Source organism: Macaca mulatta, chromosome 3 (genome assembly GCF_049350105.2).
Source record: "Macaca mulatta isolate MMU2019108-1 chromosome 3, T2T-MMU8v2.0, whole genome shotgun sequence".
Lineage (NCBI taxonomy): Eukaryota > Metazoa > Chordata > Mammalia > Primates > Cercopithecidae > Macaca > Macaca mulatta.
In genome coordinates, this window is record NC_133408.1 from 192,314,645 (window position 1) to 192,327,127 (window position 12,483).

The 12,483-nt window shown below is 49.7% G+C and overlaps 1 long non-coding RNA gene across 1 annotated transcript; it reads left to right on the plus strand.

Annotated features, from left to right (window-relative positions):
• Positions 1–1,590: 1,590 nt before the first annotated feature.
• On the plus strand, positions 1,591–9,611 carry LOC106997739 (uncharacterized). Its single transcript, XR_013415723.1, has 5 exons — positions 1,591–2,050; positions 2,836–3,080; positions 3,955–4,129; positions 4,226–4,472; positions 9,550–9,611. It is a non-coding gene; the product is annotated as an uncharacterized LOC106997739 (long non-coding RNA).
• Positions 9,612–12,483: the final 2,872 nt, after the last annotated feature.

Below are 12,483 nucleotides of genomic sequence, written 5' to 3' on the forward strand. Positions count from 1 at the left end.
CCCTGATCACATTTGGTTTATTGATGGCAGTTCCACCAGGCCTAATCACCACTCACCAGCAAAAGCAGGTTATGCTATAGTATCTTCCACATCTATCCTTGAGGCTACCGCTCTGCCCCTCTCCACTACCTCTCAGCAAGCCAAACTCATTGCCTTAACTCGAGCCCTCACTCTTGTAAAGGGACTATGTGTCAATATTTATACTGACTGTAAATATGCCTTCGTATCCTGCACCACCATGCTGTTATATGGGCAGAAAGAGGTTTCCTCACTACACAAGGGTCCTCCATCATGAATGCCCCTTTAATAAAAACTCTCCTCAAGGCCGCTTTACTTCCAAAGGAAGCTGGAGTCATTCACTGCAAGGGCCATCAAAAGGCATCAGATCCCATCACTCAGGGTAACGCTTATGCTGATAAGGTAGCTAAAAAAGCAGCTAGCGTTCCAACTTCTGTCCCTTACGGCAGTTTTTCTCCTTCTCATCGGTCACTCCCACCTACTCCCCCACTGAAACGTCCACCGATCAATCTCTTCCCACACAAGGCAAATGGTGCTTGGACCAAGGAAAATATCTCCTTCCAGCCTCACAGGCCCATTCTATTCTGTCGTCATTTCATAACCTCTTCCATGTAGGTTACAAGCTGCTACCCTGCCTCTTAGAACCTCTCACTTCCTTTCATCGTGGAAATCTTCCCTCAAGGAAAGCACTTCTCAGTGTTCCATCTGCTATTCTACTACTCCTCAGAGATTGTTCAGGCCCCCTCCCTTCCCTACACATCAAGCTCAGGGATTTGCCCCTGCCTGGGACTGGCAAATTAACTTTACTCACATGCCTCCAGTCAGGAAACTAAAATACCTCTTGGTCTGGGTAGACACTTTCACTGGATGGGTAGAGGCCTTTCCCACAGGGTCTCAGAAGGCCACCGTGATCATTTATTTCTTCTGTCAGACATAATTCCTTGGTTTGGCCTTCCCACCTCTATACAGTCCAATAACAGACCGGCTTTTATTAGTCAAATCACCCAAGCAGTTTCTCAGGCTCTTGATATTCAGTAAAACCTTCATAACTCTTACTGTCCTCAGTCTTCAGGAAAGGTAGAATGGACTAATGGTCTTTTAAAAACACTCTTCACCAAGCTCAGCCTCCTACTTAGAAAGGAGGACTCTGTCAAGGATAGAGCCCAAAAACTCGTCAACCAAGCAAGTAATTATGCTGAACCCCCTTGGGCACTCTGTAATTAGATGCCCTGGGTCCTCCCAGTTCTTGGTCTTTTAATACCTGTTTTTCTCCTTCTCTTATTCAGATCTTGTATCTTCTGTTTAGTTTCTCAATTCATACAAAACCATATCCAAGCTATCACCAATCATTCTATATGACAAATGTTTCTTCTAACAACCCCACAATATCACCCCTTACCACAAAATCTTCCTTCAGCTTAATCTCTCCCACTCTAGGTTCCCACACCGCCCCTAATCCCGCTCAAAGCAGCCCTGAGAAACATCGCCCATTATCTCTCCATACCACCCCCCAAATTTTCACCACCCCAATACTTCAACACTATCTTTTTTTGTTTTTCTTATCAATATAAGACAACAGGAATGTCAGGCCTCTGAGCCAAAGCCTGCAGGTATACATCCAATATATCCAGATGGCTTGAAGCAAGTGAAGAATCACAAAAGAAGTGAAAATGACTGGTTCCTGCCTTAACTGATGACATTACCTTGTGAAATTCCTTCTCCTGGCTCAGAAGCTCCCCCACTGAGCACCTTGTGACCCTCGCCCCTGCCCGCCAGAGAACAACCCCCTTTGACTGTAATTTTCCACGACCTACCCAAATCCTATAAAATGGCCCCACCCCTGTCTCCCTTCACTGACTCTCTTTTTGGACTCAGCCTGCCTGCACTCAGGTGAAATAAACAGCCTTGATGCTCACACAAAGCCTGTTTGGTGGTCTCTTCACACGGACGTGCGTGCCAGAGACATCGACTGACCTCACAGGGGCATTGGGACTGCCCAACAGGATAATAATGTGGAGAAGTACTTTGTCAGGTATCTGCCAAATGACTATCGTTACAATGATTTTTAGAGTGTGGAAGATGCCCCTCTAAAGGGACATCATTCTCGGAGCATTTGTTGACCAAAATAATGGGATAGAAGATACAGCTACTATTCTAAAAATGTGCAGTTCTGATGCAGAGGGAAGTTATCACGACGTGCTAAACAACATAACATATTAATGTCAAATGAGGCTATGGGGAGGGGCTCCGAGGGCCAAAACCATGTGAGACCACGTGGTCTCCATGACTGGGCAAAGTCTTATGGAGGGTGTGAGACTTAACTGGGGCTCTCGTAGGTTGGAGAGAGAAAGCTGAGCAAACAGAGACGTTCACTGGTTCCCAACTGTTAGCCAGGGCAGAAAATCTGCGACTATCTGCAGGGCGCACTAATTATACACATTTGATAGAAGGCTGTATTGGGGACTCACTAGAGAGACTGAGTGCATAAATTTGATCAAGAAGATTAGAAAATGACTGAGGAAGTGGATAATCGGTTTTTACTACGGTGCTCTCAGAAATTCTAATTAGTGGTAGCAATTGGATTCTGCAATTTTTTCTTTGGTGAATCCCAACAAAACCAATTAACTTGTATTGCATCCATACATTACCACGCACACAGGCCACAAGCAAGGGAAGGCGTATTTAGTCTAACTGCTGCCTTTTGGCTTTTAACAGAAAATCAATTCATTTTGGCACATTAAACCATTAGTGCCCATTGGATATGAACTTCCCCTTTTTCTTTACATTTCTCTCCCACTTCCCCTTTTTCTGTTACAGGGGAGGAAACTGTCGACTTTGAAGGCTGTGAAGGGGGGACTTCCCAGGAAATCGGGATAGACTCACACACACTGACATGTCTTTGGGCCTCAAGGAACTTTCTGATTGAATTCTGAAAGTCCTCGAGGCTTCTAAATTCTACAGTCAAGCATCAGCTTTATGAATTCCATATTCCGTGAAGAGGTGGCGTCACTGAGAACCTGTTGGATGGATGTCATCAGCACTGTCTCAAGGGTTTCTCAAAGGTACAGCAGATTAGATGGGGGGGAACTCCTATACTAGGGATGGAAAATTAATGGTACCTGTGATGGTCAATGTTAGGTGTCAACCTGACCAGGCTAGGCTAGGCTAGGCTGTGCAGCTGTGCGGTCAAATGTTAGTCCAGATGTTGTGAATATATATATTTGTGTTTTTTTTTTGAGACAGGGTCTCACTCTGTTACCCAGGCTGGAGTGCAGTACACGATTATGGTTCACTGTAGCCTCAACCTCCCAGGCTCAAGTGATCTTTCCATCTCAGTCTCCTGAGTAGCTGGGACCATAGGCATGTGCCACCGTGCCTGACAAATGTTTTTATTTTTTTATTTTTTGTAAAGATGGGGTTTTACTGTGTTGCCCAGGCTGTTCTCAAACTCCTGGGCTCAAGCTATCCTCCCGTCTTGGCCTCCCAAAGTTCTAGGATTACAGGCATGAGCCACCGTGCCTGGCTGTGAACATATTTTGTAGATATGATTAACGTTTACACTCAGTTGGCTTTAAGTAAAGGGAATTACCCTCCAGTATATGGGTGGGCCTCACCCAATCAGCTGAAGGCCTTAAGAGCCAAAACTGAGGGCTCCTAGCGAAGAAGGAATCCTGTCTGAAGACTGTAACATAGAAGTCCTGCCTGAGTTTCCAGCCTGCTGGGCTGCCCTGCAGATTTTGGACTCAATGCTGAAACATCAGTCATCATTGGTTCTTTTTTTAACATTTTTTTGAGACAGGGTCTTACACCACCATCCGTGGCTGGAGTGCAGTGGCGTGATCTCAGCTCGAGTGATCCTCCTGCTTCAGCCTCCTGAGGAGCTAGGATTATATAGGTGCAAGCTACCACACCCAGCTAATTTTAAATTTTTTGTAGAGACAAGGTCTTGCTATGTTGACCTGGCTGGTCTGTAACTCCTGGCCTCAAGCAGTCCTCCCACCTCAGCCTCGCAAACTGCTGGGATTATGGGCATGAGCCACCGTGCCCGGCCCATCAGCTCTTACCTGAGTGTCCAGTCCTGCTGGTCTGTCCTGCCAGCCCCCACAATGCCGTGAGTCAATTCTTTAGCATTTCTCCCTCTCCATCTATGTCTAGATCTGTGTGTATATCTTTTTTTCTCTCTCTCCTGTTGGTTCCATTTCTCCAGAGAACGCTGACTGGCACCCTGCCCGCACCACCAGCCGCTCTCTCGGGCCCAGCGTGATGATGGGTCGTAGCCGCTGCCGATGCTCCTTCCTTCTGATCCCAGAGGCAGCTTCAGTATCATCTGCAGGTTGGGGGGACTGTGATGATTTGGAGTCAGCACTTGAGAGGAAACGTGCTTGCTCTTCTAATTGTAGTGGATATTCTTCCTGGATGTTGACTAATAAAACAAATGGACGTTCTCATGTTAGGTACTGTCTAATTAATTTTTCAACAAATATTTGTGGGCTTCTGATGCCCAAGTGCTGTGTTTAGTGTTATGGTGGATATCAGGAGGGATGAGACACAAAGCAGCAGAGATCTGGGCGGAGCATTTTTTTCCACACCCTCGGCGGGAGGTCCTGGAGGACAGGGTGGGGTAAGCAGGATGAGGCAGGGGTGGAGTCCGACTAGTTTCCCATGACCTCACCATCATGACGGCTTTCCAGGAACTGAAGAGAGAGGGAGGCAAGGACGGCACCCGTTGTAGGGAGGAGGGAAGCTGGGAGTGGACCTGTAGCTGCCTGTGAAATTGATCCCAGAGCAGCCTGGGGTTCTTCAAAGAGAGGGCATGCCCACCTGCCCTGTTTCTATTCTAGTGTTCACAGAGTGACCTCTAACATCTCAATGTTCACTCTTTGAGAGATGGATCTACTAAAAGCCCAGATTCCATGACTATGCAATATGTACAAGTAAGAAGCTTGCACTCCTGCCTCCTAAATATATAAAAATAAATAGCTACAAAATAAAAGTCAAGTAGATATTACAGGGACAGTGGTTATGGGATGGATGAAAGAATAAAAAAAAATTTTTTTTTTTGAGACGGAGTTTTGCTCTTGTTGCCCAGGCCGGAGTGCAGTGGCGCGATCTCAGCTCACCGCAACCTCTGCCTCTCGGGTTCAAGCGATTCTCCTTCCTCAGCCTCCCGAGTAGCTGGGATTACAGACATGCGCCACCATGCCCGGCTGGTTTTGTATTTTTTGTAGATACGGGGTTTCTCCGTGTTGGTCAGGCTGGTCTCGAACTGCCAACCTCTAGTGATCCGCCTGCCTCGGCCTCCCAAAGTGCTGGAATTACAGGAGTGAGCCACTGCGCCCGGTGAATCAAATTTTTAACCAGAAAGAGAGAGAACAAAGGAAGGACTTTGAAATCAGTGTGTGTGTGTGTGTGCACGTGTGTGTGCATTCACACGGGTGGCACTGTGGTTGTAGGGTAAGATTGATAGAACAAATGATGCCATTAATAAGCGTGGAGGAGCTTTTAAATTAACAGCAGCCCAAGGTTGGAGATTAATTTTTTAAATGTTTCTTAACCAGAAAAATGAAGCAAATGAATTCCGACAATTAGGAAGTAATGAAGACCTTTCGAGAATGGCTTATTAAAGAGAAGAGATCAGGGAATTCTTAGTGCGTGTGAAGCCAGTGTCAATCAGCGGTCTCAGATGCCGGCGTCTTCCGGCATTGGGGGAGTTGGCGTGCTCACTTTTGAACCCAAGTAGTCATCTTTGAAACATCTTAGAGAATGCGCCAAGGAAGGCAACGTAGGATCTGCAGCCCTTGCTGCCGAGGGTGCGCCGCTGGGCCGCGGTCCTACTCTGTCTGTTCAGCCCTCCATCTCACTCCATCCCGTGGTGCGTCAAAGGGCAGGTGGTCCTGCATGGGGCCTGCATTGCTCTGATGCTCTTGGGACGTGCCTGACCTTGTGGACAGTGTCTGGTGACTGCTGGGAAGTGTGAGCAGGGCCATTGAAGGCTTGGAAGGAAGTGAAGGACCGAGGGGCCTGGAAACAAAGGGGGACTCTGGCACTGGAACAGTGGACAATGGTCTTGGACGTCTGACACCTCATACATCAGGAGCTTTTTTGATTGTTAGCTGCTAGCTTCTGTGTGATTTTTGTGTCTTTTAAAATTTTCTTTTGCTTTTGTTGCCTGTGCTTTTGGGGTCATATTCAAGAAATCATTGCCCAGACCAATGCCATGGAGTTTTTTTCACTGTTGTCTTCTAGTAGATGTCTAGTTTCAGGTCTTACATTTAAGTCTTTAATACATTTTGAGTTGATTTTTGTAGATGGAGGGAGATGAGTTTCATTATTTGGCATGTGGCTCTCCTATTTTTCCAGCACCCTTTATAGAAGAGCCTGTCCTTTCCCCCAGTGTGTGTTCCCGGCCTTGTCAAAGACCATCTGACTGTGACTGTGTGGATTTGTTTCTGGGCTCTCTATTCTCTTCCATGGGCCTGGATGTCTGTTTTTGGGGCTTGGGCACCGTCTTTTTTTTTTTTTTCTTGCTCTGTTGCCCAGGCTGGAGTGCAATGGTGTGATCTTGGTTCACTGCAACCTCTGCCTCCTGGGTTCAAGCGATTCTCCTGCCTCAGCCTCCTGAGTAGCTGGGATTACAGGTGCCCACCACCATGCCTGGCTAATTTTTTTATTTTTATTAGAGATGGGGTTTCACCATGTTGGCCAGGCTGGTTTTGAACTCCTGACCCTAGATGATCCACCCGCCTCTGCCTCCCAAAGTGCTGGGATTACAGGCATGAGCCACCGTGCCTGGCCTGGGTATCATCTTTTAAGATTAGCAGAGTGGTTGTAAGGTGCTCCAGAGTTTATAACCACTGAGTTAGGCAAATTGCATTATGAAGGTTGTGTCTTAGTCAATTTGGGCTGCTGAATACTATAAACCGGGCAGATCTGGAGCCTGGCGTTTGGAAGCCAGATCTCTTCCTGGCTTGCACAAGGCTGTCTTCTCGTATGTCCTCACATGGCCTTTCCTTGGTGGGTGCACTCAGGGCCTGGTGGGAGGGTGGGAGGGAGAAGGACCTCTTGTGTTTCTGTTTTTATAAGGACACTCATCTCTTCAGGCAGACCCCATCCTCGTAACCTCATCTAACTCCAATCACTTCCCAAAGACCCCATCTCCAAATACCATCATACTGGGGATGAGGGCTTCAAGATGTGAATTTTGAGGGACACAAGCATGCAGTCCGCAGCGGGTGGATTCTCAGCACTCCATCACCCCTGCGACAGAAGCACAATTCCTCAAGACTGCAGAGGCCAGGGCTTGCCTCTCTGGCATCCTTGCTGTGTGCCAGGCACCAAACTGGCGGCTTCGTGGAGGTTTGGTCATATAATCCGCAGATCCACCTGTGGACTTAGGATTCTGGTTTTTTATTTTTATTTTTTTGAGATGGAGTTTCATTCTGTCACCCAGGCTGGAGTGCAGTGGCGTGATCTTGGCTCACTATAAGCCCTGCCCCCTGGATTCAAGTGATTCTCCTGCCTCAGCGTCCCAAGTTGCTGGGATTACAGGCATGCACCACCACGCCTGGCTAATTTTTGTATTTTCAGTAGAGATGGGGTTTCACCATGTTGGCCAGGCTGGTCTTGAACTCCTGGCTTCAGGTGATCCACCCGCCTCCGCCTCCCAAAGTGCTGGGATTACAGGCCTGAGCCACCATGGCTGGCCTGGTCTTATTATTCTTATTGTCCTTTTATTCATGAGGAAACAGGCTGACTCACCTATGACTGAGCAGCAAGTGAATGCAGGAGGCAGGATTTAGATGGGTGGGGTCTGTGTGAACGCAGGACCATGGCGTCCCCAAAGCGTCCCCACCGGGCGTCCCCACAGCGCCACCATAGCACGTCCCCACAGCGTCCCCACAGTGCGCCCCCACAGCGTGTCCCCACCGGGAGTCCCCACAGTGCGTCCCCACAGCGTGACCCCACAGCGCCCCCATAGTGCGTCCCCATAGCGCGTCCCCACAGTGTGCCCCCACAGCGTGTCCCCACCGGGAGTCCCCACAGTGCGTCCCCACAGCGTGACCCCACAGCGCCCCCATAGCGCGTCCCCACAGCGCGTCCCCATAGCACATCCCCACAGTGCTTCCCCATAGCGCATCCCCACAGCGTTCCCACAGTGTGTCTCCACAATGTCCCCACAGCGCGTCCCCACAGCATGTCCCCACAGCGCGTCCCCACAGCATGTCCCCACAGCACGTCCCCACAGCACCCCCCTAGCGCATCCCCACAGCGTGTCCCCACAGTGCCCCGACAGCGTCCCCACAGCATACACACAGGGTGTCCCCACAGTGTGTCCCCACAGTGCCCCGACAGCATCCCCACAGCATACACACGGGGCGTCCCCACAGCGTGTCCCCACAGTGCCCCGACAGTGTCCTCACAGCACGTCCCCACAGCGCCCCCACAGCATCCCCACAGCATCCCCACAGCACGTCCCCACAGCACACCCTCACAGCGTCCCCACAGGGCGTCCCCACAGCGTCCCCACAGCATAAACACAGCGCGTCCCCACAGCACCCCCATAGCGCTTCCCCACAGCATCCCCACAGTGCACCCTCACAGCGTCCCCACAACATACACACAGGGCGTCCCCACAGCATCCCCATAGTGCGTCCCCACAGCACCCCCACAGCACATCACAGTGCCTCCACAGCGTCCCCACAGCATACACGCGGGGCGTCCCCACAGCATGTCCCCACAGAGCACTGAGGCATGCAAAGGCACCTCTGTGGGCTGAATGGTGCCTCCCAAATCTGTGTGTTGCATTCTCACCTGCAGGACCTCAGAATGTGACTGCTTTTGGAAATAGGGTCTTTCAAGGGTAATGAAGGGTAATGAAGTTAAAGCGAGGTCATCAGGGTGGGCCCTAACCTGGTGGGACTGGTGTTCCTATGACCAGGGGAGATGAGGACAGACATGCACAGACGACCACATGAAGACACAGGGAGAAGACGGCCATCTACAAGCCAAGAAGAGAGGCCCAGGAGAAACCCACCCTGCCACACTTGATTTCTGACTTCCAGCCTCCAGAACTGCAAGGAAAGAAGCCGCTCTTGTTTCTGGCACCCCATCTGTGGCACTTTGTTACAACAGCCCTAGCAAACGAGTACAGTATTTAAAATCTTCGCAAATGCCTGTCGAACCAAACCAAAATGGTCTGTGTGCCACCACAGCCCGGACCTGCGAAGTTTCAAATGATAGAGGTCACTTGGTAAAAGCTGCCTGCAGACTTTCCCCCCAGCTGGACCAGGGATCTTGGGGTGGACGTTTTTGGATGTTGACCAAGCCAGCTTGGAAAAAGGAAATAACATGATAACTCTGCTTAAACTTAGAAAGATTATCTTCCCCTGGATGCTGTCTTGCATTGTTTTTAAATAATAATAACGATACCGGCTGGTTTGAGTGCTTACTGTGCTGGGCGTGGCTCTATGTGCCTCACATGTATCAGTGACTCTGCTTCTCACAAACTCTGTGTATGCCCTGTTTTTACAGATGAGGAAAGCGAGGCATAGAGAGGTATAAAAGAAAGAAAGAAAGAAAGAAAAAGAAAGAGAGAGAGAGAGAAAGAAAGAAAGAAAGAAAGAAAAAGAAAGAGAGAGAGAGAGAAAGAAAGAAAAAGAAAAAGAGAGAAAGAAAGAAAGAAAAAGAAAGAAAGAAAGAAAAAGAAAGAAAGAAAGAAAGAAAGAAAGAAAGAAAGAAAGAAAGAAAGAAAGAAAGAAAGAAAGAAGAACTCGGCAAAGCCAGCTCAGGTAATGTGCCATATTTATATTATTCAATACATTGTTTAGGCAAAGATATAAGCTCCTCTCTATGTAATGAGATGTTATTCATAGTGAATTAAGGGATGGGCTTGCCAGGAAGCTGCCTGAGGCACTGATATGTGTTGAGACCATACGTGAATAATATGAAACACGGGGCCAGTTGCCTCTGGTTTCCCCATGTTTGTCCATGATGAACAAAGCTATAGCTTCACACATCTCAGAGACTATCTTTAAAATAATTCACCGCCAGCAACTCCAAATAGGGCAAAATGATATATTACGTTCAGGGTACTTAATGCATGTCTTATTTGGAATACAAAGAGTTGTTACATGTTTATGAATAGAAAAGTCATTTCTTCCTACCTGAACTGTCAAATATGTGAAGACTGGCTCTGAAGGGGTGCCTTGTTACTCTCTTGGGTACTCCTGTTTCTCTCACTGTTTGCTACCGCCTCCCCACACTCCTGCCACATTCTAGTCCTCACGTACGGCACCCTAAAGTCACTCCTGAGCCCGGAACACTGCCTGAGCCAGCTTGCAAATAGAACTGCGGAAAAAAGACAGGACACCCAGCAGAAACTTAGATTTCTGATAAACAACACATCATTTTTTATCATAAGCATGTCCCATATGATATTTACAGCACAAATATTGCATGGGACATACTTATACTAAAACATTATTCATTGTTTATCTGAACATCAAACTACGTGGGTGACTTGTATTTTTCTTTGTTAAATCTGGCCACCATACCTGCAAACATAGACATTAGTGGATTTAACCTAACTTTTCGGAAGAAAATGTATGGCCAGGTGCGGTCTCTCACACCTGTAATCCTACACTTTGGGAGGACGAGGCAGATAGATCACTTGAGTCCAGGTGTTCAAGACCAGCCTGGGCAACCTAGAGAGACCACATTTCTACCAAAAAATACAAAAAATTAGCTGGGTGTGGTGGCGTGCACCTGTAGTTCCAGCTACTCGGGAGGCTGAGGTGGGAGGATTGCTTGAGCCCGGGACATCGAGGCGACAATGAACCAAGATTGTGCCATTACACTCCAGCCTGGGCGACACAGCCAGACCCTGTCTCAAAAAAAAAAAAAAAAAAATGTGTTGTGGAATTGTATGAATTACTGATTGGGTAGGTTAATCTTCAGTTTGCAATTTAACGGTTTTATGAGTGATGATACAGATATGAACATGACACCCCCTCATAGAACTCAACTCCTCCCTACATGGCCTCACCTAGCGCCCTGCACCTCCCCAAGCGCCCCGCACCTCACCGAACGCCCCGCACCTCCCCGAGCGCCCCGCACCTCCCCGAGCACCCCGCACTTCCCTGAGAGCTCAGGGTTCCTCTCCGTTGCAGTGTGCCCACCCGGCCCGGTGCCCGCATCCTGCCCTGCTAACCCCGGCTCCGCCTTCCATGCGCGCTCCTCATTACTGATTCACAGCTGTACTTGTGAACCCTGCCGAAGAGTCGGAGAGCGATGTGGATTCTGAACTGGGTGAACCTCAGCAGCTTTCTTAACCCGGTTTCCAGGCCTCCAAATGGAGGCTGTGGCTTGAGGTCAAGGTTGGTGGCAGGCGCGGTGAGGGGACACGAGGATGCTTGGCCGGGACCCCTCTGGGTGCCGGGTGCCTTCGGCTCTGTGCTCTGCCCCCCAAGGTTCTGGAGGGCGGGGGTTGCAGGCTGGGGCTCTTCCCCGTCCCCCTGGCCCTCCGTGGGCGCCTCTGACCTGGGCCGTGGTTTCCAGGCCCGCCCGTGCCCGAGGCGGACGCCAGAGGGCGCGCGCCCCCCACTCCTGCCCGCATCCGGGCCGCCGCCACGCTCCGCCCTTTGTCTGCAGAGCGCTGGGGGTTTAAAGTCCTGAACCCATGCATGGCCGTTCATTCTCAGAGGTCCCTTGGGTTGAAATCTGAAGGAATGGAGCAAAAGCGGCCTGCAGCAGCCCTTTTAAGTGATGTTAAAATCTTTTCATTATGTGCAGCAGCAATGAACCACGTGGGATTTGCGTGAGAGAGCGAAGGATTTTGTGATTTCGCCTTTGGAGTAAATGTGCCCAAAAGCCCCTCTGCGCTCTTTGGAAATAAGAACCCAGAGGCAGACCCTGGACGCTGTACCCATCTGTTGGCCGCGAATCCAGCAGCCCTCAGCTGCTAGGACGGTGCTGAGAAGTGGGCCCCCGAATGCCCTGGACCACGACTGTGGCGCCAGGCTGCTGCCCAGCTCCCTGCTGTGAGGCCGAGCCTCCCTCTCCCAGAGCTTGTGATCTCTTACAGTCTCCAGCATCTTTCTCCTTGCACGCCAGGTTCACAAGTGCGAAGGAGGAGGAAGCGGCTGTCCACCAACTACAGAAACAGCCACTGGGACCGGGTGCGGTGGCTCAGGCCTGTAATCCCAGCACTTTGGGAGGTTGAGGCAGGAGTATCGCTTTAGGCCAGGAGTTTGAGACCAGCTTGGGCAACATAGGGAGACCTCGTCTCTAAAAAATACAAAAATTAGCCAGGCGTGATGATGTGTGCCTGTGGTCCAGTTGCTTGGGAGGCTGAGATGGGAGGATCACATGAGCCGGGGAAGTGGAGGTTGCAGTGAGCTGAGATGGTGCCAGTGCACCCCAGACTGGGTGACAGAACCAGACCCTGTCTCACACACACACAGAAAA